This window comes from Propithecus coquereli, unplaced genomic scaffold, assembly GCF_000956105.1.
Source record: "Propithecus coquereli isolate 6110/MARCELLA unplaced genomic scaffold, Pcoq_1.0 Scaffold247, whole genome shotgun sequence".
Classification (NCBI taxonomy): Eukaryota; Metazoa; Chordata; class Mammalia; order Primates; family Indriidae; genus Propithecus; species Propithecus coquereli.
This window is the reverse complement of record NW_012148030.1, coordinates 3,204,026-3,211,643: the sequence shown is the minus strand read 5'-3', so window position 1 is coordinate 3,211,643 and position 7,618 is coordinate 3,204,026.

Here is a 7,618-nt window from a genome sequence, read left to right as displayed (position 1 = left end):
CTCTAACTCCCCTAATTTTTGAATAGGATGTCATCAAAGGAAGAATACCCACAGTACCAAATTTGATAGCATTTGGGTTTTTTTCAAATTCTTTGAAAGACTTCTTTTTCCCTGGTTTCAGTGTTCCCAAGAATAATTAAAAAAAATTTTTTTGGCTTACCTAGTAAAAATCAACACCTGTTTGTTTTGATGAATTTATCAACTATGGGCCTATGTGCTTTATGATTGCTCAAATTGTGGTCCCAGTTCTTGTTTTCCATGAAAAATTGCTTCTGTAACACCTGTGAAACAAAAATATGTAAAATAAAAAGTACTCCTTAGTCTTAGGAAAAGTGAACTACAGTATACTAGAAGCTTCTAGATTTTCTTAATGTATCCTTAACTATTTTTAAAAGCAAAGTTGGAGATAAAATTGTACAAAGCTACAACTGGGCTGAAACCTGTGTGCTACAAAGGGCTGCTGGAGTCCATCTATTCCAAACCCCTAATATTCCAGAAGAGAAAATTGAAAGCCAGAGGGATGTGAGCCTTGGCCACAGTTACATGACTATTTCCCCCAGCCATGGCTGGTGCCAGAGCTAGGATATGACAGGCTCACAGGGTTGAACACATAGTAGCTACTCTGTAATTGTTTTTATTAATAGAAATTGGAATGTTTGTATTTAGTCCACTTCTTGGTACCCAGGTCTCTATCTCCCTGTCCAGCACCCGTCTTTTATGCTATTTCTTCCCAAGGTGCATTATATGCTCCTGATTGAGAGAACATTGCCATCAAGCTATGACTGGCTTAGAACAGCATTTCTAAAAATGTTTATTTTATGGGCTGATAATTGGTATTTTCTGGAGGAAAACAGTTGATGCTTCAATGAATTTTGAAAATGCTGCACTGAACAAATGTATATGATTATTTCCTGCAAGATTCCTCAGAGCCTTTAATATGCTAAAATGCATCCCAAGTCTCTAGAAGGGTAAAAAGTTGCTTACATCATGTTTTCAGAGCTTACTTGGCTATGGAACCTTCTTGCATCTCTCCCCAATCCCAGCATCTGAGAATGAATGGGGCTTACGTTATTATCCTTCCAGAGATACTTGTATTTTAATAGGGATACTTAAGCAGCTGAGTAAATAATTTCTTCATTTCTCTATCTTAGGATATATGATCTTTTAGGTCAGGAAAATGTCATTCATCTCTGAATCACTAACACCTAGCCCAATGCCATGCACAGTTGCTAGCACATGGGACACAGGGCACAAAATCCAACTGTTTGTTAAATGAATACATGAAAAGATTTAAAGTGCCATAAGGCTTGCTTTATGGAGGTAGAATTTGAGCCAGTGGCAACCACATTAACCTTCTCTTATTCTCCACTTTTTTTTTTTTTTTTGTCGATTCCATGGTTCTGGGGCAAAAATTACTAAGAAAAATAGATAAAATTAAAAATATTATAGCTTTTTTTTCTCCTTTATTAAAGAAAATCCAGTGTTTCTAGCTTGGTTTACATGCTTTTCAGGCAGAATCAGGGCAATAGATACAGAAAGGCAGAGAAGGAAAAGTGAAAATGGGAAAATTACATGGAAAAGTCCTGAAATTTCAGAGAGCCCCTCTTTTAAAGAGAAGAATGGAAAAGGAAGCAACTGCCTTTGGATGGAGTATAATAAGAGTAGTATAGGTGGGAAGAAGGATTTTTAGACATTTTCTGTGTAATACATACCCACACCTACACCCACACACTCTGCTTTGGAAATTTCATGAAGGACAAAGTAAAATCTGGGAAAGTGTTCATAGCATTTTTATCCCCCTTTTGGACTTCCTTACAAAGACTGGGCCAAGGGGACCCAGTACTATTTGGGTTACACTAGCAAAAGGGAGAGAGGTATGAGAAAAAAATAAAACCTTGTAAAGCTTTCCATTTCTCATGAGAAAGGAAACATCTTCACTTGTGAAATAACTATGTACAATTCTTGTTATCCACTCACACCTGACATTTCCCAGGTGCTAGACAAAAACAGAGGAATGTGGTTATCTTCATTAAAGTTTTTAATTTCTCAATATTCGTACAATATTTATGAAAGGTAATGGGAAGCTATTTTATAATATACTTGTATCTATATACCTTAAAAATATCAGAAAGTATCAAGAATTCTTTGTCATAATCATCATAGGAAACTGCCTCGACTAGTGACAGCTCTTGAAAATAACAGGAAACTGGAAGGCATTGCAGGATTTCTCTAGCACTACAGTGTACACTTACTAGGTCTCACAAAAAGATTTCCTAAGATTCCGAATAAACTTAAGTCAACAAATTATTTTGGTGATCTCAGCTGAACTTCTTGCAGACCTCACTGCCCTTGATCCACACATAGCTACGTGTTTGCCAAGGCAAGCATGAGTTCCCCGAACACTGATGAAGTGTTAGTAGGGTTTGCTGGGCTTAGTAGGTAGGGGGAAAATAAGTTGGAAAACCATGGCACCAAGTCTAATTCAGTTCACTTAACATTTCCTGAGCAACTACAATGCACAAAGAGATGGGGAGACACAGACAGATGAGGTGAGTGTTCTACCCTCAAAAGAAAGGAGGAGAAGGGTAAATGGGTTGGAAGAGAGAGAAACTGAGATGGGAAAGAAAAAGGGGGTGAAGGAGATAAGACAATGGGGAGAGGAAGGTATGGCAAAGAACAGTTTCCAGATGAGCATACAAAAGGAGAAAGACGTTAAAGACAGAGGACTGATAGAGGAAAAGGAAGAAAATGATACAAGAAAGAGATAAGGAATGGTCAGAAATGATCCAAGAAAGGCCAAGACAAAAATAACGCTGGGTTTTGAGGGCTCTAGTTTTAATCTTTTAAAGAGGGTAACTGACAAAAAGGTTGCTCCATTTTCCATGTTCGAAATCTGTATGTAGAGAAAGTGGGAGAAAATTGTGCTTTTAGAACAAGGTACATGGAAAGATTGAAGTTTTATACATTGATTCAGTAAGCTAACCTAAAACCTTATCACAACTTTTGCTCTTGGAAACCTTTTTCAGAAAAAAAAAGTAAAAACAAACACTTACAGTATTTACAGTAAGCATGTAACAAAAAAGGCAACGAGTGTCTTTCTTTCTTTTTTTTTTTTTTAATGCGATTTATAAGTGCTTTCTCCTTTCTGGGAAAGAAGTGTTTCTCCTGTACTGGTTGAGGCAATTCATCATATTCAGTAAAGTCAGAGTGTCCATAAGTACTCATTATGATGTCTCCTTGAGAAAAGGAAGGGTGAAAATGGTAGTTTAGAGCAGGAAAATAGTCTGTTTATATTCGGTGCATCATATTATTCAGGGGACTTTTTAAGTTTGAGAAAAATTTTTGGCACTTCTTAAATATGTGGGTGAGAGTGGAGGGCGTGCAGATGTTTGCTGTGCTAGAGAGGTGACTATGCCCAGTCTGCCTGGGAACACTGGTTTCTAGCCCCGGATCTCTTGGGCAGGTGTTGTTTGAAGGTGGGTATCTCTATTGATAATACAGACAGCTTACACCTGGTCTCCATCTGCGAGCGATGGAGACAGGAGGTGGTGGAAATGCCATCAATCGTGCTATCATAGGCACTTAAGACTCTCTGGGGTGAGAGGAAATTGGCGAGCCAAGATCTGTTGTCCCATCTCTTCCTAGTGTGTCACCATGGCTGAGGAGGAAGAGAATTGTGTCTTTGGTCCAGCTGTGCTCAACACCAAAGTGTTCAACAGTAATAGCAATTACACTGGTGGGGTTTGGTGCTGGGGGAATTCTGTGTGCTGGGAGCCGGAGGGAGTCCATCAATTCACTTCACATATATTATTTCTCAGGAAACACAGCATAATTGAGGACAATTTTCCACCATGAATTGCATCATTAGCTAACACAGGGAAAGTGAAATGCTGTTAACTTTTCTTTTTCTTCTGCAAAGCTGATGAGCTGAAGAAAATAGAAATGAAAAGTTTAATGTAATTTTTTTCCAAGGATATATGTTGAAAATCAGAATCAAAACACTTTTACACGGTAATAGAAATCCCACATTTTAATACATTGCCATGCACATGAGGAGTCAAGTAATGCTGAATACAAAATAGTCAAATATACAAAATGATAAAGCAGATTTTTCAAGCCTGTTAGAAATCATGCTCGCAGATACAAGGGGGCAAAGATCTGTACAGTTTTATTTTCATCAATTTTAAAAGAGTCATGACCCCCTCACCTCTTTTTCTGAGGACAACACAAAACAGAAGGAAACATAAAAAAATATAAAGGAGACCCAGAGGGAATTGGCAAGTTGATAGCTGCTTAAGAAATGGAAATCAGTGGTTCGGAATTGTGGTACACAATAATGCTTACGTTTAGAGAGAAAAGTTTCTAAACATCTTACGCCCTGGGAACCCAGGAAACCAAAGTGAACATCCAACAGAAAAGGCACTCTTGTTTTACCACATAACTTGATTGTGTCTTCCTAAGTCTAGAGTTATGAGTTTTTCTAGGATGCATGGGGGGGGGGGGACCTAAGGTTTTGGGAAATGAATAAGAGGAATTCTCATTTAATTAACCACTCTTGGGAGACTAACAGAATTCAGATTGAAGGAAGCTATAAAAATGTCTACCATCTATACAGGCTTCTGTTCTGAAACGTGCTTTTAAGCCATGTTAGTGTTTGTGAAAGAATGAATAAGGTTTTTTCCCCATCAGATTTTCTCCCTCGCACTGTAGAGAGACAGCATTGGTTTTATATTCAATTCACATTGTGTGATTTTTCTTCCTCTTTCTTTCCTAGAACAAACATAAATATGCAGTAGTTTATCAAGGAAATCCAATGTGGCTCTCTGCTTCCTGGGACCCTCAATTTGTCACCTTCATGCTGCTATTGGTCGTCTCCAACTCGGGACTGGCAGTGTTTGCCTCCATTATGCCAAGTCCAGGGTTCTCTCCCTCGGTAGGTCACGGTGCTCTAAGCCTTTGAGGGGTGGAGAAATGGAGGTAACTGGACACTTTGGTCGTGGACTCTGCAGACTGGTCCCCACATACTGGAAAAGTGTGTGTGTGTGTGTGTGTCTGCGTGTAAAACACTGTTACTTCCTCATCATTCTATCTCCTTTCCAAATCTTACAATGGAGGCTCAGTAATAAACAACAGCTTTGAGAAGAAAACCTCAAGTATGGGAAAGGGATTGTTGAATAAAGCCCATAGCCCAGCTCACCATGGTAATTACACATACAGTACATTGGTGGTACAGGACAGCTTCTTCCCTTAGCTCGTTTTAGCCTCCAATAAACCCCATCTGCAAAGGAGGGACAGATAGCATCCTAAGCAGACAAGTAGAGGCCCAGAGAGACAGGCGATTTCTATTCCAGCATTCGTGAATTCAAAACACTTTCTTCCTTTTTATCAGAACAGTGCCAATCTCTATAAAGTCCTAAGAATAACTCAAGAATAGAAATCACAACAGATCAATATTTTCTCTTCTCAGGTGCTTTTTATGGCTAATATGAAATTCTGTTACAATATTGAGCTTTTCTAAAATTTTGTGCTAAGCTATTTAATTTAGTGCTTAATGATACTAAACAATTAGATTTACTGAAACTACAGTAGTGTGATTTAGTGACATGAGAGTTCCAGTGGAATTGGTTTCAAAGCACACGTGCCGGCTTGGCTTTTCAGCAGAGTGGTTACTTCTGAGCCAGTTGGGACTGAGATGGCGCAACATCAATGGCCTGGTGTCATTCAGCTCTTGTGACGTGAGCTTCCACGCCAGTCCAACCATGGTCTTCTCAAGTGTGGCCTTGTAAAGACAGCATTTTGCTACTGGTAGAGGAAAGGTAGTGGTGGAGAAACGATTCGGAGTCCCCGGAGTGTCTTAAAATCACCTATGTGGGAGTTTAAGCAAGTGGGACCCCTCCTGCCCCCACAAGGGGGCTGACACCCAAGGAACAGGCTTCCCTTCCTGGTGATCTGAGGTGGGAGTTGAATAAGGATGAAAAAGACAAAGGTTCCAGCATTCAAACACAAATATCCTCCCCCATCCCACATTCTCTTTAAGGTTTCCACCTGTAACCAGAGGCCTTTTTGATGTGAAAAAGAACTAAGCCATGCACTTCGAAACCTCTGCAACTGGTATGTGGGGAAGCATCCTTAGTCTTCTCTCAAATGCTCTGTGTGGGATCTAGGCAGAGGAATTGTCGAAAACTGCCACAGAGTCAGCAGGCAGCTGGCAATGCAAACAGACTAAATGCACTTAATTGCGGTTGGAAAAAAATATTGGAAATACATATAGAGACTTAGAATTGATTTAGGGATCATAGAACCAAGGACCATAGCCGTGCTCAAACTCCAAATCATAGTTTTGGAATTATGCCTGGATGGGGAGTCTAGAGAGAGCTTAAAAAGTGTTTTCGTGGCATGTGTGCTATTTTAGAGGCCAGGCTAACCTCTGAGGAGAGGGGAGAAGACCACCATCAGCCTGTGAATGGGACAGGCCCAACCCTCAGGTGCTTGAGGCATTTAACGGCAAGCAAATTTTTCTTCAAGGTTATCTTAAATCATTTCCCCTACCTCAAGCGAAATAATGATCTAATAAGAGTCTCCTGTTTTTAATTTTTTTAGCACAAAGTACTCAAATATATTTTTACAGAATTTAGGGGGTGGTGATTAAATACAGTCACACACAAACATGTTTGTTCTCATATCAAGCCAGGCTAGAATTCCACATTTGGTAGCTGTGTGTGTGCTAATGTGGTAAAACCACGTGAAAACAACTGCTTATTTCCTTTGATCCAAATGACTGGATTTTAAAAGGCTATAAACTATGTGGAAGGCAACCAGCAGAGTCTTCAGTGTTTTAATTGTTTTAGGTATTACTATCTCCAGCTTTGGATTAATTTAATAGCCTCCTTGTGGTTCTCGTCAGCAGGGCTGTTTCTAATGCCGCACGTGAGGCAAAACGGCCTGGGTTTAAGAGCCTTTGTAAGGCTCCTGGTAATATCTGAGGTTTGGAAAACAACAGCAACAAAACAAACCACTAACAAAACTCCTAAAGCATTGGCTCCAAAATATGAAAAGAATTTTTATGATCAGAAATAATGTCTAAATATCTACAACACTTAATGTGTCAACCAGCCAATGGCCATGTAATGTAAGTCATGTGGCTACTTTTATATACTATTAGGTGGATGCTGTTGGTGCCTTCTCATGCTTGATTTAATTGGGGGGAGGAAGGCTCTGAAGAATGTTTGGGGTGCTTTAGGGTTTTTAAATAGCCTTACATGGCAAATCAAACTTCAGTTTTACAGTCTTTAACATTCATTTTCTGCTGTTTCATAGAAGTCATTTCTCAGTCATTTTGCTGTTGGGCAGAAGGTCCAAAAGTGGTCCCATGTCTGATGGCACCTCCCCTTTACATTTGTCATTGGTAAATTCCACCCTAAAAAATTTTAGCTTTTAGAAACAGTGCTTGCCCCCGCCCAGAATTTTCCTTGCAGAGCCAAGGTGCTGGGCGGAGGCCAGTGGTACTAATATCACCACTTTAGCCATCTTCCCAAATGAGAAGCATCTATTTTGTTCTTTTTATTAAGGTATGGAGGAACCTGCCTGTGAACTTGGCCAGCTTTCCCTCAAGCTTCCC